The 24,401-nt window shown below is 39.7% G+C and overlaps 1 long non-coding RNA gene across 7 annotated transcripts; it reads right to left on the bottom strand.

The window, feature by feature from the left end:
* Positions 1 to 4,155: 4,155 nt before the first annotated feature.
* On the bottom strand, positions 4,156 to 22,257 carry LOC147359072 (uncharacterized). 7 transcript variants are annotated; one of them, XR_015140166.1, is made up of 5 exons: positions 22,106 to 22,257; positions 17,857 to 17,934; positions 10,921 to 10,995; positions 10,084 to 10,838; positions 9,319 to 9,475 (listed from the first exon to the last, which is right to left on the bottom strand). It is a non-coding gene; the product is annotated as an uncharacterized LOC147359072 (long non-coding RNA). The 7 variants fall into 7 exon arrangements; XR_015140167.1 differs by having other exon boundaries at positions 10,736 to 10,838; XR_015140168.1 differs by lacking the exons at positions 9,319 to 9,475; positions 10,084 to 10,838 and adding an exon at positions 4,158 to 5,204.
* Positions 22,258 to 24,401: the final 2,144 nt, after the last annotated feature.

Genomic DNA, 24,401 nt, shown 5'->3' with positions numbered 1-24,401 from the left:
TGTACTTGCTTCCCTTTGGTTCCTAATGAAGAAAGTAAACAATGTTTCAAGTCAAGCGAGTCTTGGAGCTCAGCGTTTTAAGCAGACTTCTACTATCTTGGCATTTCTACAAGGTCTGTTACATGATTTACAGTGAAACTGGCTATGGTGAGCAGCCTAATCTCTACCAATGCCACATAAAATCAGTCTTGCAACATTTTAGCATCATCTGCTATTGCTTCTGATCCACTCTTAAATTCCTTTCTAGTTTTCTGTGATTTTTATTTGGCTACCTCAAGAGTCTCCTTACCTAAGCATTACTGAGCATTCTAATCTTTCTTTCTCTTTTAATGCACACTTAACGGGGTCTGCTGTGGGCACTGTACTGAACCCATTTCTGTGAGAAGTTCTAGAAGGACCAGGACATAGTGGCCCCATTGGCTTTGGAGCAGCACAGAGTGAGCCCAAGGCTCCTACAAGGTTGAAAGTGACAAAAGATATAGACAGACCAGGAAATAGAATTTGCAGCACAGAAGACTTCTTGGAATAGACATCCTTTAGAGTGACTATTCGGAGAAGGCACTGGCACCCCACTCCAGTACTCTTGCCTGGAAAATCCCATGGACCGAGGAGCCTGGTGGGCTGCAGTCCATGGGGTCGCTAGGAGTCGGACACGACTGAGCAACTTCACTTTCAGTTTTCACTTTCATACATTGGAGAAGGAAATGGCAACCCACTCCAGTATTCTTGCCTGGAGAATCCCAGGGACGGGGAAGCCTGGTGGGCTGCCATCTCTGGGGTCGCACAGAGTCGGACACGACTAAAGCGACTTAGCAGTAGCAGCAGCAGCTGCAGAGTGACTATTAAAAGATCAATGTTTCTTGGACCTGTGGAGATGGAGGAAGGAACACCCGGCAAAAGAATTGTGTGGGCAAAAGCAGTGAAAACTCCCGAACATGTATTCAGTCTGGAGCAGTTCAGGCTGGTTAATCACTAGGCACCTTGAGGGAAGTAAATTAAGGTTAGAAAGGTAGTTACCAGAGCATGGATATTTGTGATTAGTATAGTGATCATTCCGTGTTACTAATCAACTTATAAATCTATTCTCTCCCCTATTAAATGCTAGATCAAGTCTCTATGCTAGGTGGCGGGAAGTAAGTAGAGGGGAGGGGAGTAAAAAGAACAAATAAGTTATGGTTCCTGCCTTCAAGGAATTTAATGGAAGAGAGAGACACACTAAGATCCTTAGAGCACAATGGGTCCCCTTATCAACTGTGAGTCTCTGGACTGGTGTGAGAACCCAATGCTCCAAATGCTAAAGCCCACCCCATTTTCATCTGTCACCAACAGAAGAATGTAACATGACATTTCTTCTGTGTATTTTGTTAGCAAGATCCTTTTCTCTTTTTCTCTCTCTCACATGCCTATAGGTGCCCGAAAGAAAACAAAATGATGCACAGCAAACTATTAGCTTTGAAATTAAACTGAAAATAGTTGAAATTAAGTGAAAGTTCCAGGGAGGGTAATATAATTTAATGGATGAAGTTGAAAATAGTGGAATCTCTGGTGAACTGAAGATCCTGCCGAAAGGCTTTTTTAAAAAACTTTTGTTTTGAGATAATTATAGATTCATATACAGTTGTAAGAAATGATACAAAGATCCCATGTGCCCTTTACCTAGATTCCTTCTGGGATGACCCAGAGGGATGGTATGGGGAGGGAGGTGGGAGGGGGGTTCAGGATGGGGAGCACATGTACACCCATGGCGGATGCATGTTGATGTATGGCAAAACCAATACAATATTGTAAAGTAAAAAAAAAATAAAATAAAATAAAATAAAAACAATAGTATCACATCACAACCAGGATAGTTTCACTGGTATAGTCAGAATACAGAACATTTCCATCCCTGCAAGGATTCCCTCATGTTACTCTTTTACAATGACACCCACTTCCTATTCCCACTCTGTCCTGAATGCCTGACAATTCTTAATTTGTTCTCCGTTTCTATAATTTTGCCATGTTACAAATCATGAACCACAGCTTATAAACCTTTAGAACTGTTATTTTTACCTCTGGATTATTTTCTGGAGATTTACTCAGGTTACTGTGTTTGTCATTATTTTTGTTTCCTTTTATTCCATGATACTGATGTATTACCATTTGCTAACCATCCATTTAAAGTATGAATAAAACTGATATAAACATTCATGTACAGGTTTTTGGTACAATCAAAATTTTTTATTTCTCTGGAATAAATACCCAGGAGTACAATTGCCAGGTTATACATTAGCTATATGGTTAGATTTTTAAGAAACTGAATGGCTTCTTAAAAATACTCACACCGTATTCACACCAGTGGTATACGAGTGATTTACACATATTTACACCAGCGATGATGGCTGGATGGCACCACCGACTCGATGGACGTGAGTCTCAGTGAACTCTGGGAGTTGGTGATGGACAGGGAGGCCTGGTGTGCTGCGCTTCATGGGGTCACAAAGAGTCGGACACGACTGAGCGACTGATCGACTGATCTGATCTGAACACCAGTGGTATGTGAGTGATCCTTTCTCTGTAAACTTGTCAGCATTTGCTGTCACTGCTTTGCATTTTAGCCATTTTGACAGGTGAGTAGTGATATCTCATAGTAGTTTTAACTTATTTCCCTAACTGCTAATGATGTTGAACATCTTTCAAAATGCTTCTTTGCTATCTGTATATCCTTTTTGTCTCTTTGTGTCTTTTGCTCATTTTCCAACTGGATTTTTTGGTGTTTTGTTAGTTGAGTTTTGAGATTTTTTTTTTTAATATATTCTAGATACGTTTTCTGTTGGAAATGTAGTTTTTTTTTACTTTTATTTTATTTTTAAACTTTACAATATTGTATTAGTTTTGCCAAATATCGAGATGGATCCGCCACAGGTATACCTGTGTTCCCCATCCTGAACCCTCCTCCCTCCCCATACCCTCCCTCTGGGTCGTTTGAAAATATTTTCAGCCACTTTCTAGCTTATCTTTCATTCCTAATAGCCTTTCACAGAGCTATTTGTATTTTTGAAATCCAGGTTATCCATACCTTTTATGGATAATACTTTTGATGTCAAGTTTAAGAACTTTTTGCCTAATTCTAGTTTCCAGAGATTTTCTCCTGTATTGTTTCTAAGATTATTGGAGGCTTATGTTTTACAGTTAAGTCTTTCGGAGTTAATTCTTACAAAAAGTATGAGACTTGGGGTGAGGTTTATTTCTGTGTGCCTGGATATCTACTTGTTCTAGCAACGTTAGTTTTTGCATTTTTGTCCAAACTTACTTGGGAATGTTTACGAGGGTCGATTTCTGGGTTCTGTATTTTACTCCATTTATTTATGTGTTTGCATGTGTGCGTGTTAGTCGCTCAGTCATGTCTGTCTCTTTGCAACCCCATGGTCTGTAGCCCATCAGGGTGCTCCATCCATGGGATTCTCCAGGCAAGAATACTGGAGTGGGTAGCTATTCCCTTCTCCAGGGGATCTTCCCAACCCAGGGATTGAACCTAAGTCGCCTGCAGTGCAGTCAGATTCTTTACCCCCTGAGCCGCCAGGGAAGCCCACTGGTGGGTTTATCCCACTACTAACAGTACACAGTCTTGATTACAGTCACTATACAATAAGTCTTAAAATTGGCAGACTGATTCCTCCTTCTGTGGTCTTCTTTTCAGAGAATATAAGCTGTCCTATTCACTTTGCCTTTCCATAAAATTTTAGAATAATTTTTTCTACATCTTCAAAAAATAATGCTGGCATTTTCAATTGAATTAAAACCATATGTCAATTTGAGGAGAACTAGCATCTTTAGTAGGCCTCCCGGTGGTGCAGTGGTAAGGAGTCTGCCTGCCAGTGCAGGAGACGTAAGAGAAGAAGGTTCTATCCCTGGGTTGGGAAGATCCCATGGAGTAGGAAATGGCAACCCACTCCAGTATTCTTGCCTGGTTGGACATTATTGGTTACATATACACAGCATCTTTAGTACATTAAGTCTTTCAATCCATGAACACACTGTATCTCCATTTCCTTAGACCTTATTTTGTTTTTTTAATCAACTTTTTTTTTTTTACTTTTCAACATACAAGTCCTGCTTATGTTTGATTTACACCTAAGTAGTTCTTTTAGGGCTTCCCAGGTGGTGCTAGTGGTAAAGAACCCACCTGCCAATGCAGGAGACATAAGAGATGTGGGTTCAATCTCTGGGTTGGAAGATCCCTTGGAGTAGGAAATGGCAACCCACTCCAGTATTCTTGCCTGGAGAATCCCATGGACAGAGGAGCCTGGCGGGCTATAGTCTGTAGGGTCTCAAAGACTTGGACATAACACAAGTGATTTAGCACAACACAAAAGGTATTTTAATTTCAGTATACACATGTCCACTGCTATTGTATGTTTATCCTGTATCCTATCACCTAAGAACTTAATTCAAAGATTTCTTCAGTCAATTTCTCTAGATTTTCTACATAAACAATCAATCAGATCATCTGTAAATAGGGACAGTGTTCATTCTTCTTTCCAAGTTGTATGCCTTTGAGTTTCTTTACTTGCCTTATTCCACCAGCCATAACTCCTAGTTCTCTTTGAATAAAGTGATAGGAGTGGACATCCTTACCCTTTTCCTGGTCTGAGTAGTAAAGCATTCAATCTTTCACCATTAAATATAATGTTAGCTGTACATTTTTGTACATGCTGTTTATGTACAAAAACACTTTATGAATGACTGTATTTTTTTTGTTGTTAACATTGCATGTGACAAACAGAATCCATCTTCAGGATATTTTCAGCCTCCAGGTCAGTACCTTACAATCTCCACAATGAATTTGTCCAAATCTTGATTTTTCCCAGCTATTTCAAAACAAGAGAGAATTATGCAATAAAAGAAGTTACTAACTGCAGGGAAAGCAATCTTTCCTAAATCACTGTGTGGCTTTATTCTTCATGCTTCTTGAAAGTTCCACCCAGTTGACTGTACCTCTGTGTTCTAATAGCAGTATCTTCCCTTCTAAGGTAGTCGTCTCTGGGCAATGCCAGGAACACCATTCCCTTATATTAAATGATTTCAGAGAAAGAACATAGATTTTTGCTCTTTTCCCAATTCCCACTTTCTTGGCCTTCTGCTGTCAAAGGACTTAGACTTTAGCCAAGACTTCAGTAAGGCTCCTGGTTGCCACTCTTCACAAGAGCTCCAAGTTGAAATACCTAAATTCAAATTTAATAAAGAAATTAAGTACAAGAAATCTTGGCCAGAGGGAGGAGACATAGGTACACCTATGGCTGATTCATGTTGATGTTTGACAGAAAACAACAAAATTCTAAGTAATTATCCTTCCATTAAAAAATAAATAAATTTTAAAAAGAAAAAAAAAAGAAATCTTGGCCAAGAATAGATAAAAACTGAGACTAAAATACTATGCAAACTAGACATGAGAAAGAGAAACAGAAAACTACTAAGAAAAGATTGTTTAGGGGATAATTGTTCTGTCTCTCAGTATGTTTTCTGAATGAAACCAATCTTAAAATAAAGCCATCTGAGACACTGATGTATAGAACAGTCTTATGGACTCTGTGGGAGAGGGAGAGGGTGGGAAGATTTGGGAGAATGGCATTGAAACATGTAAAATATCATGTATGAAACGAGATGCCAGTCCAGGTTCGATGCACGATACTGGATGCTTGGGGCTAGTGCACTGGGACAACCCAGAGGGATGGTATGGGGAGGGAGGAGGGAGGAGAGTTCAGGATGGGGAACACATGTATACCTGTGGTGGATTCATTTTGATATTTGGCAAAACTAATACAATTATGTAAAGTTTAAAAATAAAAAAAATAAAATAAAGCCATCTGAAAATAACAAGGAGCTATCACAGAATTGAAATCTTGGGTCATCCTCAACAGTTTGGTTAAATAGTCACGCTTTATTCTTTATTCTTTAGTTTTGTAACTAGCTAAACAGTTACAAAGACAACCGTATTCCTCTCAATATCAATGTATTTCAGAGAATTTGCCATCAATTTAGGGAATCATTTGCTCCAAGACTTCCCTTCAAGGACACAGATTTGCTCCTTACTTTTGAACATAGGAATTGAGAACAAAGTGATTACTCTTGATCACCTCTCAACATTGGATTTAGCCATCACTTAAGTGAGGACTATTATCCAGCCACACATTTTAATCTTTCCCATTACAGCATGCAATTATAATAAAGTCTTTCTGAACCGCATTTTGAACTCTGTAGTCTGAGGTAAGTAATTTTTGTCAATTTATCCTAATGTCTTTCAAAATTTTCTATCCTAAGTGGTACAGATTGAGTAATTCTTCTGATCTCATAGGGCCATGGGCCTTGGTAATGCCATGTCCATTTCAGTTCGATTAACTTCGAATGAAGGAGAGAGTTCTGCTTTGGATACTTGGCAATGTAACCATAAACAGAAGACTAATCTTTCAATAATACAAGTTTAAGAAAATAAGAGGTGACTGGAACTCTGTTGTAATGAAATTGCCCGTGCATGGCAGTTTCAGGAAGGGTTTTTTTGGTTTTTTTTTTTTTTATTCTGGGAGAGTTGAGAGAGCCACACTGCCTCTACCCAATGAAGGTAATTGAGTGAATGATTTCACTTGTTTCTTCTTGGGACTGAATTAGGTCGTCGCCATCTGTGGAGTGTGCTAAATACCTTAGGGGAAGAAGGCTGTTTTCTCATGTCATTTATGTAATGGCTGTGTTGGCACTTGCCACCTTTGAGCAAAATCAATGTGCAGCAAAAGTTGGGCCAGGTTTTCCAAAGCTGAAGTAAACTAGGGAACTGGGGCAATTGTTCAGTTAAATTGACCACATTTCTAAAAAGCAACACTTTCCTTCAAATTACTCAAATGCTTCAGGGAACATTTCTAATTGCACTGGCCTAACACTTTTCTTCAGCTGTTGACATCTGGCCACCAAGCTTCTTGCTGGAGCCACAACCAAGTATAAATGGGTGAGAAGTCTTCATGGGGACATACTCTCTTCAACTATTGGAAGTGTGGTCAGGAATAAGAAGGACTATGCTGTTCTGCGTGAAACTGAAAGATAGAACAAGGAGGGTACTGGGCAAGATCTTCCAACAAGGCAGGGCTAACCTCAACTGAAGGAAGTTTCTCCAAATTTTCCAGTGATAAAATGGACTTCCTCGGGAAGCATTAAGTTTTCTGTAGCTGGAAGTGTTCAAGGAAAGGAATGAATCAGTATTTCTTAAACTGTGAGTTACAACTCATTAAAGAGTTATGAAATCAGTTTAGTGGGTTGTAACCACCATTTTTTAAAAAGTAGGATGGATTGGAATGGGATGAGATGGAAGAGGATGGAACAGAAGAGAATTTTTTTTTAATAGGGCATTGCAATAGTAATTAGTACTGTTTTGTAAAACTTTATTTTTAATTATGTGTGTGCACTAGGTCACAATGTAAAACATATTTTTCCTGGACTACAATGTAAAAGGTTGAAAAACACTGCCTTATTCATCTAGTAAAGGGGATGTAGTTGGATAGGAATGAATAAACTACATGACTATCAAGACCTAGTTCAAAAAGGAAAACAGTCAGTTAAAGTGTAATAATCTCTGTAAGTTAATAAGAAATCAGTTCTCCGAAATATGTAACTATTTCTAATCCTGAGCCTGGAAAATAATCCCCCCATGGTTCTGATAGAGAAAACACCATATAAAGTATTTTTAATACTTTATTACAGTAAACACAGTGACATATTTCATGGGATTTTTTAAAATGATATCCCAAAATAAGGCCTCACATCACACCTTTGCATCACACCAAAGCAAAGGTCAGAAATCACGTCTAAAGAAAGCCAATATTGATGCAGTCCAGTACAAGTGTTTCTGATGGTCTGGTTTGTTGAAGGATAGATATGAGCTTGAATGTGCTTGTCTACCATATAATTAAATTCATATCATCATAGCAAAAAAGTCAGATATGACTGAGCAACTAAACCACCATCAGGGCAAACATATTAAGTAACCAGCAGATCCTCTTAATGGACAAACAGCAGCTGTCTTTCTGCCTGTTCTAGAAAAGTCTAAATGCCTTTCAGCTTAAAGCTGTGAACACTTAACAAATTACATTATTGTTAGTTGCTTGGAGAGGTTTTTCTATGTCTCACCACCATCATATACAAAGTGAGTTCTTCAAGGATATAGGGACATGACTTACTCTACTTTCTCAAACCAGCATACTACACAGAATGTGGTAGGCACTCAATAAATGCTTAATGAATAAATGAAAATGCTTAGGAAAGTATCAAAGAGAACCCAACCATCTAGGGGAGGAGGACAAAGGGTAACCAAAGAAAAAGGGAAGAATTAAATGCAGAAAGTTTTAGTTTCCATAAAGCAAGATTCCTCTGATAATTAAAGGCAGGAAAGCTCACCTTAGACATAGAATGAATAAAAGTGTTTTATTTCCAGATCTTCTGAGATCTCAATAGAGACATTAAAAAGATATGAACTCCTAAGTATCAATAATCTAGATTCTGTATCACTCGATGCACTTGCAAACATTTCTGCAAACTTTAGAAATTTCTGTTGCTCTAAGAAACTAGTATCAGGATAAGCTTATATCTAGAGAATTTAGGAGAAATTTAGTGATGAACATGTCTGGGAAGGAAGGACAGGGCAGGAGGGAAACTGTCTATCAGGAGGGTCAAAATCTCCCTCGACACAGTAGCAGGGAAAGCTGTGTTGCTCTAGCAGAAAGAATATTTTTTGATGTTGTAAACCAACCAGTTCTCTATGCCCCTTCAAGGCATTAAAAGCAAATCTGTTCCAATGAGGGAGTGGGGCATCTACTCATTAGAAACAGTACTCAGAGCCAGATTTTTACTTTTTCGTTTTTGGCAGTGCCACACAATCTCACTCTAGCCTTGGCAAACTTTTCTTCTCAACATCATGAGGCCTTTCTTGACACATCTGTGAAATGTATACATGTCAGAGCGTGTGAAGGGTGGATGACATCAAGCTGCAAGTGGGAGAACCATGTTTTCAGCAGAGAAACGGTCAAGGCATTAATGAACATTATATGCCAATAAAGAGTCGAGGCTCCATCCCATCAATGGATGAGTATTTGAAAATCACAGAAGAGATCAGTAGAATCCAAGTGCGGGTACTGTTATAAACTAAAATCATACTATGCACATCCATACAGTGGAGCTCCGGGCAAGACAAAACCAGGTTAACATAAAAATGTAAAGCATAAAGATACCAAAAGTTAAGATTCCCGCTGTCTACCTATAGCTCTCATGTTTCTGTCTTTTGGAGTCATCCAGAATTTTTTTAATGTATAGTTGGAAAGACACTTAAAGATCCTAAAGTCCAATCTTCCTGCCAAAGTAGATCTCTTCCTTGAAGGTAGCCATTCCACTTTTGCATGAACATTCTGAGTGAAAGAGAGCTTACGGTATTTCCAGGAAGCCAAATCATCCGTGAATACTGTGGCAAAAAGAAAATAGTTCTTTATCCTAAGTCTCATACAAATCTAGCTTCCCTTTGTGCTATTATCATCGGATAACAAAGGACGTTTTTTTAAAATTGTTCAGTAAGAATAGGATGACCAACTGTGCTAGTTTGCCTACAAGTGAGAGGTTTCCTGAGATGCGGGGCTTTTGGTGCTCAAATCAGTAGCATCACAGAGAAAAACAACAGGATGACTGGTTGTCAAAATGAACAACAAATAGAGATGAATTCACCAGAAAGTGCAAAAGGATTTCATATATTTACTCTTCCATAAGATACTTATATTCTTGGGCAGTATGCCCTTCTGGTAAGCATTATCTCTCAGATCAAAAGATTAAAGGAAATTGTGACTTCACATGATTGGGTCTTTCGGGATTACATTGCTTAAGATAATTGTTTTTATTTGACTTACTATGGGCACAACTACTTTAGTGTTCTGGGGTAAATACAGAAAAGGATCCCCTGATTTAATCAACAAGAAAGACAGTGACGTATCCCTCATATAAAAGCACTTGTAACCCAGGTTAACAGTAAAATAATCAGCCCAGAGGGCTTCCGAGGTGGCTCTGTAATAAGGAACCCACCTTCCAATGCAGGAGCCATAGATGACGGGGGTTTGATCCCTGGGTTGGGAAGATTCCCCTGGAGGAGGAAATGGCAGCCCACTCCAGTATTCTTGCTGGGGTAATCCCATGGACAGAGGAGCCTGGTGGGCTACAGTCCATGAAGTCGCAAAGAGCTGGACATGACTGAGCAACTGAGCATGCACACACACACGTGATCAGTCCAGAGAAATTAAACAGAAACATATATATACAAGAGCCTTGGTCTGTGTTTAAAATGACATTCTCAAATCAGAAAATTCCAGCTGAGTGATTTCATCTTCAGAAAGTACTGAATCTTCCTACAACATAGACAGATCTAGCATTCATTAATGTGTTCTATTGCTGTTTGAGGGAATTCTAACCCAATTAGATTTGTTAGGGAAACAGATTTGTTCCAAAAGGGGCAAAAATCCACATGGATAGGTCCTAAGAATAACAGAGGCAGGCTAGTAGAGCCCAGCCTGGGAGCTGGTCATTTATGGAATGAATGTTGAGAACAGAGAGATTTCATAAAAATATTTCAGTAAGGAATAAGAGCAGTACTAAAAATGAAAGAATATAGAAAAACAAGAGAGCTGATGTATGGGGACCTTCCGTCCAACAAGTATAGCAGTCATAAAACTGTATATACCAGACATTTAGCAATCCATTAAAGTCATAGAGTCAAGGTTCCCAGAGTGAGCAATATCTATTCTCCTCGAGGGCAGAAGAGATCTCAGTTTCTGGTTTCATGCCTGAAAAACCAGTGAGGGAGGAAAGTAAGGAAAGAAAATAACCACACATGTGGATTCAGGTACAGAGAGACATCTTGCTCACTTTGACTCGGGGCAGGCTGGAGTCTGCCGAAACCAGCCCTTCAAGGTGCAGCTTCTCCCTCAACAGCTCATTTTCCTACAAAATAAGAATAAGAAAGCCACTCGGTATGTTTTTTTTTTTTAATCCCAAATTCTACCTGCAAATATAAATTGGCCGGCTAGCAGCAACTGGCTTGCACGGACTCCATTTGGAATAATGATAAAGTTCAAAAGGTTAATTAAGTTATTAACATTTTCAAAGAAGGGAAATTTTCTTTCCCAGATGGCTTAACAGGTGACTCCTATAAATTACACAGTACATTACAGCGGGCATCCGCTAGCCCAGTTATAGTAGAGAGTCTGTCAACATTTCCATTATAAAGCCCTATTTTCAGACTTTATAACTCAGCCATAAAACTCTGCTCCAAGCTGGGCCTTGGCTTTCTAGTGGAATTCTCAGCTCAGCAGCAAACTTTCTTTCTTCTCCTTCTCCTTTACCTTCTCCGTCTTCTCCATCTCCACCGTCTTCTGTCTGCCCCCAACATCATCTCCTCTTCCTCACCCTCCTCCTCCACCTTCTACCCATGGTGAAAATGTTTTAAAAAAATAAAAACAAAACATGGCTCTAGATAAACTAAATTCAAGGAGGACTTGCACAGAAGGAATCTTCCAGGCACTTCCTATCGAAGCACATTTTCTAATGCTCAGGTATGGAGATTCTTTTTTCAGAAACTATTAGAAATCAAGGTTTTTCTGATTAAGACCTGTGTTACAGTCTTTGGAATCATAATGAAGATGTTTAAGCCTTAAGATGTTTAACATCTTAAGATGTTAAGATGAAAACACTCACTAGCATTTTTGAAGCAGAGAGATTTCAAGAGAGGAGATTTTATCTTAGAAATGATTCACTTGATTTTTTGAGTTCCAAATGTCCATATTTAATCCCATCCCCTCAAGGTAACAGCAACAGTATATATCCCGTTATTTCATCAACACATGCATGGGGCTTTGGAGAACACAGCATCAGCATGGCAACTTCCAGATGGTGGGTGTGTGTGTGTTTACAGGTCACCAGGGTGGAGAGAGAAACAGCACACAAAATACGCAGTGACAAAGAAGGTGCATAGGTGACGAGTGGAGGTCTGCTTTCCAAGTCTGCTCGGTCACAGCCTGGGGAGTTTTTATGGCCTATTCAAGGCTGTGGTGCAGACTAAACAACGTTTCCTTTCCTTTCACCATGACATCCTCAAAGACCAGGCCAGAGGGTGGGGAAGATGAAAGCGCACGGCCAACTCAGCTCAGAAGAGAGGTTGCTGCTTCACTGTGAAAGCTCTGATGCTGACCTTGGGCCCTCATCCCCAGGCCCTCTCCTGAGACCCATCTCAGCTGGAGAGTCAAGTCACACTGGAATTTCTCTGCACATGCGGGTGGTAGGGGAGTTCCAGAAGTGGGTTTGAAACTCTCTCACAGGGGACAGGCAAGGACAGAGCATGTCACGGTGGTGCTTGGACAGTGTTTCCCCAAGCCCAGGCCAATGAGGATGCATCCGAAAATGCTTCAGGGAGAGGATGGTCTTTCTCATCACAGTACCATCTGTCTTGAGGCCAGCTCAGCGGCTCCTAAAGTTAGGCATCACCTCCCACCTGGAGGGGACAGGGCTCAGAGGCAAAAGGTAGCTAACCTCCCTCTTTATCCAGGGAAAGACCTATCAGCCTCCTCAGAACAAGGGACTGCAGCTGTTGGATTGTCCAGGGAGCAACACTTTGGCTTGAGAAATGTTCCAGTGGAGGTGCTAAGATTTATCTACCAAGCTCAGTCCAGGCACATCTGTTGAAGACTCTCGCTTACATATCCTATTCTCCCAGCCAATGGCCTTCATATATGTTTTTCATATTTCATGTTAACATACTTGCTCATTAGCAAAGGTGATTGGCTTGGAGGAAATTGTGCCCTTTACAGCTCATCTTTTCCTCCTCATGGTCCTATTGTTTCGTTGCTGTTTTTCAGTCTCCTAGTTGTGTCTGACTCCTTGCATCCCCAGGGACTGCAGCACGCCAGACCTCCCTGGCCCTCACCATTTCCCTCAGGAGTATGGCCAAGTTCATGTTCATTGCATTGGTGATGCCGTCCAGTCATCTCATCCTCTGACATCCTCTTCTCCTTCGGCCCTCAATCTTTCCCAGCATCAGGGACTTTTCTGATAAATCGTCTGTTCACGTCAGATGACCAAAATATTGGAGCTTCAGCATCAGTCCTTCCAGTGAATATTAAAGCTGAGCTCCCTTAAGGTTGATCTCCCTTAAGATTGATTGGTTTGATTTCCTTGCTGTCCAAGGGACTCTCAGGAGTCTTCTCCAGCATCACAGTTCAAAAGCATCAATTCTTTGGCACTCTGCCTTACGTTCCAGCTCTCACAACCATACGTGACCACTGAAAAACCATAGCCTTGACTATACAGACCTTTGTCAGCAGAGTAATGTCTCCGCTTTTCAACACACTGTCTGGGTCTGTCATCGCTTTCCCACCAAGAAGCAATTGTCTTCTGGTTTCATGGCTGCAGTCACCATCCACAGTGATTTTGGATCCCAAGAAGAGGAAATCTATCACGATTTCTATGGTTTCCCCTTCTGTTTGCATGGTCCTGTAATCGTGTTATATTTGAATTTGTGACATACATCACCATCATTTTCATAGCAATAGAAACAGCAGCTGTTGTGAAATCAGGATTTACAATTCACTGGGGGGTGGGCGGGGTGGGAAGAACTGAAAAGAACTTCAGAGAACGGTAGGTCCAGCCTCCTGTCATAGACAGGCACACAGCTAAGCAGACCAAGGACTGCTTTCAATCAGCACACTCCACGCTAGAGAATAGCTCACTTCTCCCAACTCTTCTGTAACTAAATGTCTGACCATGTCACTCCTGCACAAACTAGCCAAGAACTTCAGATGGCAGGCACTGCATCTTGTCCATCATTTTCCCTCTAGCATTTGATCCAGTGTCTGAGAATCATGGATATTTCAATGAGTTTGTTGAATAATGGAGATACCGTATATTGAGCCTATAATCAGCTTTACAGCCAAGATTTGTTCCTAGTATACCTAAGTAACTTCTGCTACAGTTTAAATCTACTGAAACTCTGACTCTACATGAAAGAAGTAAATTGTTCAAAGATAGCCATGAAATGGTTATTCATTCTAATCTCTAAGGCAAGTTATTTATTCACCACCTAATTCTTTAATTGTCTTGCTTAAAAGCTGGCAAATTCTTTATCTTCATAATAATCCACTTTCTGCTGAAAAAGGGAGAAAAACTTCTCTTTGCGATTTGAAATTCTAATTGTAGCTCAGAGCACTGGGTGAGGATTCTGAAAACTTTGATTCTAGTCCTGCTTGTTGAGTGACTCTCTGCAAGATGAGCAACTGGTCTGATCCTGTTTCCTCATGAGTAAGACTCTGCCTTGCTTCACAAGGGCTGTTGTGAGGACAAAATAAAATAATCTATGTGGAAAGCCTTTGAAATTCTTGGTTGCATACAAGTGGCAATTATGAGTGTTACTAAAATTATTCAGGTAGAGTGTACTTACTATGCAACACAGCGGATCGCTTGCTGACTCAGTGGTTACCAGCCCAGAATGATGGTTCAGTCACAATCTTATGTTTGTTAAAGAAAACCAGAACCAGACAGTAGTTAAAGAGGTAAAGACAGATTTCATTCAGGAACTATTGCAACAGAGGAAAAGAAACCTCACTATAGAACTGGGCTCAGTTCCCAATACAACAGGAACAAGTGGAGATTCATAGCCAAGGAGAGGATTGGGAGGGTTGAAGGATGGAAAATTACTAAGAGAAGACATGAAAGATGGGGAGATTCTTGCTGAAGCCAGGCCAGGGTGATCAAATATCAAAGATCGGGGAGTCTCTCTAAACTGACTTAGCAGTATTTTTACTAAAACTGGGCTATGCAGATCCAGGAAGGACTGGAATAGGAATAGGGACAGGGTCCCAGTGCTGAGGCCTAATGGAGAATAGGGCTCAGAGGCACCTGACGGAAGTTTGGGCAAGGAGAGTGTCTTTATCACATTACTAAGTGATGTTAAGCTTTAGCCTCGGGCCCTCCTCAGTTTCTCTATTTCAGCCAAACTTGTGCCACTTCTTACCACCCCCCGTTTATATATACATATATGTTTCCTGGGTCCTAGTTTAGGCAATACATGTCACTCAGAAGTCAACCACGAATTGAAATTTCAGAATTTGAATGACATTTTAAGCATTGTTAAGCAAGATGGAATTCAACCTTCCATTCAAACCTTCCATTTCACTTGTAAATGGAACATGTGAATAGGTAGATTCTAATTTATAGACCAAGAAGTCGACATTTCAAATTTAATTTTCTTTACAATGGAAGCCACCTGGAGTACATTTTTTTTTTTAATCCCAAAGGTAACGTGTTGTTTTTCCATAATGAACTTCTCTCTTTTTCTTTTTCACTATTTTAAACTCATTATTTTCCCCAACCCAGCAAAATGACAGCTGATCAGATACAACCTGAAATTTTTATTGGCTGACTCTAGTATTTCAGTGAAAGTTCCATGGTAACCCAGTAACCCAGAGTTCTCATTATCTGAATGGAATCTCTGGGTTTTCCTTTAGACCTGATCCTGATTCATCAGCCTGATAGAGGCAGATACATTGACAATCACCATTTTGGCCAAATGGCCATGTACCTGTTAACACTACCAGTTTCGAATTGTTTAACCCAAGAGTCCAGTAAAATCTTCCCCATCTTCCTCCTGGACGTCCTCCATCATTTCCATCAAGGAGGGATCCATTGTCCTTCTCCTGCCATCATATAGGGATGAGATTATGGAGAATCTGTTTTCTCAGACCGCCTCTTTTAAGCTGATATATCCCAAATCATTCTTCTGTTTCCTCTAATCTGTGTCTCTTCTCAAGCTTTAACTTTTCTGTTATTTCCCTTCAAAGTGGACGATGCGTGCACATTTGTTCCTTAAGTCTTCCTTGAGATTTGGGATTCTGCATTTTACAGAACCTCCCTCCATGCCTCCACAATGTTTGACTCACTCAGCAGCAGTGGCAGCAGCTATGAGGCTATGAGACCCTGCTGTGCGCTAGGGGTTTGACGTAGTTGTTTTCAATTTTGACAATCCACAGGATAAGCATTTAATTAATTAGCTCCACTTTACAAAGAAGGAGAAGGAAGCCCAGAGGCAATAAGTGAATTGACCAAGGTCATACCTACAGCTGGACTGATTAAGGAAACTGCTGTTTGATTCCAGTTTCTGTGTTATTTCTACTAAACAGACTTGCTGTCCCTTTCTTCTTCTCTTATGTCCCTGTTTCCCTTCTCTCAATTCACTATCAATCTTAAATCAATCATGTAAGTATTTAGCACGTTAACTTTCCTTCTTCATTTTTGTCCTACTCTCACTCTTCACTGCACTGCCCCCCAATTCTTTTCTGTGTTTCTTCCTATAGAGATAATACAATCCTTAAAAACTCTTCCTCAAGTAATCATTGGGACAAACAAAATGAAATCTGGAGCAGATAGCAGATCCAGTTTTGAGGAAGCCCAAAGTGTATATCGGAGAAGGCAATGGCACCCAACTCCAGTACTGTTGCCTGGAAAATCCCGTGGATGAATGAGCCTGGTAGGCTGCAGTCCATGGGGTCACTGAGGGTCGCACACAACTGAGCGACTTCACTTTCACTTTTCACTTTCATGCATTGGAGAAGGAAATGGCAACCCACTCCAGTGTTCTTGCCTGGAGAATCCCAGGGATGGGGGAGCCTGGTGGGCTGCCATCTATGGGGTCGCACAGAGTCAGACACAACTGAAGCGACTTAGCAGCAGCAGCAGCAAAAGTGTATATATTTTGAGAGATATCTTTAAGAGAAATAGTGAAAATTTACTAATATAAAATTAGGTGGACATATAAATATTTATTTAAAATGAGAAAAGAAATTACAACAAACTACAATGTTAAAATACTAAGAAAAAAAATCACAAAAATCCAGAAATTCAACATATTTTTCTTCACTAAAAAGCTGACACATCTGTTAAATATTTTTGTCCTATATCTTTTGTTTGATTGTCTCTTCATATGACAAGAATATTATAATATTAATTTCTATATGTATTTTTTTAATTCAGGAAAATTTTAAATTCCTCCAGAATAATTGTTCCAAATTTGTTGGGTTGGCCAAAAATTTCATTCAGGTTTTTCTGTAAGATGTTATGGGAGAACCTGAACGAACTTATTGCCAGCCCCATATTTTTCAAGCTTGATAGCTTAAATTAGTTTATTTGAGTTTCATAACTATTGCTTGTAATTATATGCTAAGATGTTTAATACATTAGAATGCATAACACATAAAGTGTGAAAGTGAGAGTCGCTCAGTCATGTCCGAATCTTTGCGACCCCATGGACTATACAGTCCATGGAATTCAAACACTACAAAAATGTCATCTAGAGTACAGCTTCAGATTGTGTTCTACAAAGATATAAATTCTGATCAATTCTATTCCATGTAGTTCTCAATAATGAAAAGAAAAGGCTGTATACTGCTTTTACCAATTGCACGCACTGCACATAGGAATATAATTTCATCAAGAGAGAAAACTTCCATTTTGTTTAAGTATTTATGAGAATTAAATTTATGGCCTACAAGTTTGCACATCTACAGGGTGAAAGAATTTTCCACCCTAGCTTCTAGCTATTCACATCTCAAAACTCTTCTTTCACACCACACGGTTCTCAGGCACTGCTGTGCCCTGACTTTCTTCTTGCAACTTCATGTTGAAACACTGGGGGAGTCATTTCAGTGAGCAATATTTCTATGTTATTACTACATGGGACAACTAGTAAACTGTTCATGGAATAAATTAAAACCCATAAATATAACTTACAAAACTCAAACTAAGAGAATCTTAACTCACCTTCCACTTAGCTGGGTCCCCAGAATGTCCATAGTCCCTCCATTATCATCTGGTGTGTGGAGAATGGCAGAGGGAAATCTAGAGTAGAAGGGAACAGCATCTTAACCAACTGCAATTAAAATATCTTAACTCTGAAACTTTTACAGAAACTATGACCATATAAACACACATATAGGTCCACTCTCCACATATAGGCTCTCCATATAGAGCCTTGGACAAGATCTATGCAAGCAACAGGGACTCTGAAATATAAGTTTGATACCCTTCTGGATAAATATTCCTCTGGTAGTTAATCACCAAACCAGCGCCCCTAAACAATTTCCAAGACACTGCAGGATGAAAGGCATACCCAAAAAAAACAAAAGCAGAGTTAGCCAGTAAAATAAATCTTTTAGGAGAATTAAACCTTATTGCTGAAGGTACTATATCCAATAGACTTAGAGTCTTTGATGTAGACCATTTCATTGTTTTGTCTCTTCATCTGTAGACAGAATACTCATAAAATATAGCAAGTGCTCAATACAAGTTTTGTGAATTAATTAATGAACAAATACTTGCATTAATGAATGCTATTAAAAAACAACATTTGTAAATAAATCTTTGGTAAGCAAAATAGACTGTGAGGCAGAAAAGATAGGGTGCTACATTTAAAATCCTTGAAGTTGCAATGTCTGCCTCAAACCTGTCAAATAAGTTGCAATTCAAATGATGCTGTTTTCAACACAGATTGTTGTCTGACAGTGAACAACAGTTTCTATCCAAATAAAAATGTTTTTAAGCACTCCTGGATGTGAATCCAATACGGAAATGGATTTGAAATAAACATTAAACATTTTGCCATCTGTTGCCCTGCTGAGTCACTGAAGAATATCTTTCTCAAATGTTCATATTTTTAGATTAACTGGTCCATGGCTGCCAGGCATGAAGAAGAAAGAAAATCTGAAACTCAGTAATTCCACTAAGTTGTAAAAAGATGCACTACAGAGATACTGCTATTTGGGGATGAGGTTGTGGATTAATGCTGGAGTCAATCCAGGGGAAACATTCCTAGGTTGTCAGAACATTTTATCCAACAATTAATCATAATCAGCACATTCTAATAACTTTGATTAATTTAATGCTTACTTTTTTAATCTCAAAACTTCTACCAAAATATATTTTCTTTATATTTCTAATCTTTAGAGGGTCATCTTTATAATGAGCATCTGAAATTCAAGGAAGAATTTGGAGTAAGGGAAGGAAAAGATAAAGGGGATAGAATAAGAGAGAACTGGAGTAAATGATGAATGAGTGAGATTTTCAAAATAGCAGTAAACAAGGAGAAGAGAAGACTTTAAAATAATCAAAGAGACTAGTACTGTTTCTCACATTTTAGTCATGCCTTTCCTCTGAGAAGTATAGCACAAGCCAAAGAAGTTAGCTCCAATCTACTCAAGGCTCAGAGAAACAACACAAAGTTGGTCTCCCTCCTGCACATTCCCACCTCCGGCTGCCTCCAGAATTACTTATCGAGCCCTAACTCCCCCACATTTACAGGCAGCCTGAGACCTGAGGCCCCAATCCCAATTGCAAGACCACCTTCATCCTACTTCCATAGGCTGAATGCCTTTCTGGGTCCACTACGTATTAGGTCCAGGGTATAAGGGTTAATATAAATGGAAAAAAGAGGTAAACTTTAGGGAATAATTGCAGAAATGCCTTTTAAGACAGTCAAGACAATTTCTGTCACTAAAAAAATTTTAGCAATCCTAATCAAAATCTCAACAGGATGTTTTAGAAATCAGAAAGCTAATTCAAAAAAAATGTGTCAGGAAAAGCAAAAGGATCTAGTTGGTACAAACTTCAAAATAATTTTGAAAAAGAAGAACAAAGTTGAGAGACTTACAGGCCGAATTTCAAGACTTACTATAAAGGTACAATAGCCATGACATCATGATTTTGTAAAAAGATGAACACACAGATCAATGGAACAAAACAGAGTGCAGAGATAAATCCACACATATATAGACAACTGGTTTTTACAAATGTCAATGGATAAATAACAATGTCTTCAAATAGCACCAGCACAACTGTATATCCAAGTGCAAAAAAATAAATTTGACCACCAAACTTTTGCTCCATGTACAAAAATTAACTTTAAAAAATCATAGGCTTAAATGTAAAACAGGAAACTATACAACTTCTAGAAGATAACAGAAGAATAATATTTATGACCTTGGTTTATGCAGATTTCTTATATAAAACCAAAAATAAAAATAAAACCATAAACCATAAAAGAAGAAAGAACTGATAAATTGGCTTTCATTAAAATTAAAAACATCTTCTGTGTTTTTTAAATTTTTTTATTGAACTATAGCTGATTTACAATATTGTGTTAGCTTCAAGTGTACAGTTAAGAACATATACCTACATACATAATTCATTTACATATCCTTTTCCATTATAGGTTACTATAATATATTGAATATCGTTCCCTATTCTATACAGTAGGTCTTGTTTTCTGCCTATTTTGCATATAGTAGTCTGTATATGTTAACCCAAAACTCCTAATTTATCCTTCCTCCTTTTTCTCCTTTGATAAACATAAGAATGTTTTCTATGTCTGTGAGTCTGTTTCCGTTTTGTAAATAAGTTCATTTGTATCATTTTTTTGGATTCCACAAATAAGTGATATCATATGATATTTATCTTTGATTTACTTCACTTAGTATGAGAACCTCTAGGTTCATCCATGTTGCTGCAAATGTCATTATTTTGTTCTTTTATGGCTGCATAATATTCCAGTGTGTGTGTGTGTGTGTGTGTACACTTTTTTAATCCATTCTTCTGTTAGTGGGCATTTAGTTTGCTTTCATGTCTTGGCTATTGTAAATACTATTTACAATAGTAAATGCTATGAACATCAGGCTCCATGTATCTTTTCTAAATAGACTTTTATCTTATCTGAATATATGCCCAGGAGCTGCATCACATGGTAGCTCTATTTTTAATTTTTAATTTTTAATGCAATCTTCATACTGTTCTCCATAGTGGCTGCACCAACCTATGTTACCACCAACAAAACAGTCTCTCTTTGAAAGATAAAGTGAAGAAAATGAAAAGACAAATGATGAAAACTAGGAGAAAATATTTGTAAAACATATATCTGATAAAGAACTAGTAATAAGAATGTATAAGGATTCTGAAAACTCAATAATATGAAAACAACAGCACCAAAGAAAAAAGGAATAACATTATCAAGACAGCAACATAGATTGTTCCCAACTTCGGTCCCCCTCCTTGCAAGAAGACCAACTAGCATCTGTGTATAAACAAGATACCAGACCATGGAAGTGAGGCTGAAGCATCCCCTCAGACCCCAGAAACTGATCAGGGTGGGAGCAACAGCTACACTCTGACAGCATTTTCCCTCCCCCAGGCCAGAACAGCATTGAACTAAGAGGAACCCCCAGGCCTATGGTTTCTCCAGTGGGAAATGGAGGGCCCAAGATGGACATTCAGCTCCCTGAGTACTGCGAGTCCTTTTCCAGGAGGCCCATTTCGGTGTCACTTCACAGGGATCACAGAGAAAAATCTGTAGGGCTTGACCACTGGCGATCAAACTGTGATGAAGAGATGAGCAGGGCTTACAGCAATAAGGGCTCAGGTCTTGGTAGACCAAGTTCCTTCTCACACCAGTGCCTGACTAGAGATCCCAGCCAACCGCTCATCTGCAGAGCCAAGCCAGTGGCCCCATTTGGCTAGGAAAATTGGTGTGCAGTTCTGTCTGATTCAGGATCCAAAGCAATGAGCCTATCTGGGCTTGGAGCCTATGCTGCCATACCACCCAGGCCAAGAAGCTAATTCATAACCCCACACATTGCTAAGTGCAGACCTCACCCTGCCTGACCAGGAGAACCTTGCGAGAACACCTGGGAAGCAATGTAACCCAGCAGCGCCTGAGCAGAGAGCCCAGCCAGAGGTTCTGCCTGTCTGCAGAGCTCAGCTGGTGGCCCTGTCTCCCCAGGGAGCTCAGTGCACAGTTCTGCATGATTTGGGTTCCTGGCCAGCACGCTATGCTGGCCTTGGAATGTGTTTTGTTTCCCTGCCCAGGCAGGGAAGTAGGCTCATGGCCCTCAGTCTCACGCAATGAGGAAGACTAACCAAGGTACCTAGTAAGCTGCATCCTATAACCCACCAGCAGAATCACCCAAGCAGAGAGCCCAGCTAGCAGCTCTTCCCATCTGCAGAGATTTGCTATTGGCCATACCTGATCGGGGAGGTCAGTGGACAGTTATACCTGATTTTCTTCCCCAGACAGTGGGCCATGCTAGCCATGGCACCTGTTTTATAGCTTCACACACACACACGAGCTGGGAAACAAATCTGAAGCCATGCCTAGAGCTAAATGTATCAACTAGTCTCACCTGACCATGAATCCAAACCAGAGCACCTGGAAAGCTGCATAGCCCTTCTACAGCCTCAGCAACAAATATCACCTGAGCAGAGAGCCCAGCCAATTGCCCTGCCCGTTGGTGGATCTGAACTCATGGTGCCATATTGCCAGGAAATTTGGTGGGCAGTCCTGTCAGATTCAGGTCCCCAGCCATTGAGTAATAATGACTTTGGAAATATTCTACAACCCTACTTGTTCAGGACAGCAAGTTCATAGATCTCCCCAATTGCCAAATATAGTATTAAGTCCCACTTGACTAGGAATCCCAACCAGAGAATCTGTGCAACCATGGAGTCTATCATACAATCTAGCTAATATAGGAAACAAAGACAGCAGTCGTACCCAAATATTCCCAACCAGAAGCACTACTTTGAACTTCATTACCTTGGGCAGTGACCTCAAATAAGACACCTCCCAATGGCAAGCCCCAACTACCCAAAAAAAACTACTGGCTGACCAGTCCAGAAGCTGAGTTGATTATTTCTGCCAAAGTGAACCTGTGAGGTCTGGAGGAGGGCCAACTTATTTAAATGCTCAGATACTAATGTAAGAAATCAAGGATCACTAAGAATTGGGTAAACATGACACTACCAAAAGAAACAAATAAAGCTCCTATTTGTTGTTGCTGTTCAGTCACTCAGTTGTGTCTGACTCTGCACCTCCATGGACTGCAGTACACCAGGCTTCCCTGTCCATCACTATCTCCCAGAGTTTGCTTAAATCAGGTGTCCTAAGGATTAGAGTTTCAGCTTCAGCTTCAGTCCTTCCAATGAAAATTCAGGGTTGATTTCCTTTAACATTGACTGGTTTGATCTTGCTGTCAAAGGGACTCTCAAGAGTCTTCTCCAGCACCGAAATCATTAATTTTTCAGCAGACCGCCTTCTCTATGGTCCAACTCTCACATCTGTGCATGACTACCTGAAAAACTACAACTTTGACTATATGGACCTTTGTTGGGAAAGTGATATCTCTGCTTTTTAATATGCTAAGTTTGTCATAGCAGCTTTACTTCCAAGGAACAAGTGTCTTAATTTCATGGCTACAACCACCATCCACAGTGATTAGCCTGTCACTGTTTCCATTTTTTCCCCATCTGTTTTCCAAGAAGGACCAGATGCCTAGCTTGAAGAATTTTGAGCCTTACCTTGCTTGCTCCAATAATAGTCCCTAAAGAATGAAGATCTATAAACTGCCTGACAAAGAATTCAGAAAATCCTCTTAAGAATTTTAGTGAACTACAAGAGCTGAAAAATAGAATGACTAACCTGAAGACTTGAATAGAGAGCTTCAACAATAGATTGACCAGTAGAAGAAATAATGAGAACTAGAAGAGAGTTTATTTGAAATTATCCAGTCAGAGGAGAAAAAAGATGAAAAAGAATGATGCAAACCTATGAAATTTGTGGGCACCACTAAGAAATATATACATGATGGGAATTCCAGGCCAAGAATAAGAGAAAGGAACCAGAAAAGATATTTAAAAACCAGAAAAGATATTTAAATCAATAAATATTTAAATATGGGGAGAGAATAGACATCCAGATTCATGAGGTCCAGAGAACCCCAAATTGGTTTAACATGAAAATGGCTACATGAGGACACATTAGAGTCTGACACTGTTTCCACTGTTTCCCCATCTATTTCCCAAGAAGTGATGGGACCGGATGCCATGATCTTCGTTTTCTGAATGTTGAGCTTTAAGCCAACTTTTTCACTCTCCTCTTTCACTTTCATCAGGAGGCTTTTGAGTTCCTCTTCACTTTCTGCCATAAGGCTGGCGTCATCTGCATATCTGAGGTTATTGATATTTCTCCCGGCAATCTTGATTCCAGCTTGTGCTTCTTCCAGTCCAGCGTTTCTCATGATGTACTCTGCATAGAAGTTAAATAAACAGGGTGACAATATACAGCCTTGACAAACTCCTTTTCCTATTTGGAACCAGTCTGTTGTTCCATGTCCAGTTCTAACTGTTGCTTCCTGACCTGCATACAAATTTCTCAAGAGGCAGGTCAGGTGATCTGGTATTCCCGTCTCAGAATTTTCCACAGTTTATTGTGATCCACACAGTCAAAGGCTTTGGCATAGTCAATAAAGCAGGAATAGATGCTT

The sequence above is a fragment of the Bos grunniens genome, chromosome 14 (assembly GCF_055505025.1).
Source record: "Bos grunniens cultivar Pamir isolate PY7600 chromosome 14, Bosgru_T2T1.0, whole genome shotgun sequence".
NCBI classification, from domain to species: domain Eukaryota; kingdom Metazoa; phylum Chordata; class Mammalia; order Artiodactyla; family Bovidae; genus Bos; species Bos grunniens.
This window is presented reverse-complemented; position numbering and strand designations above follow the sequence as displayed.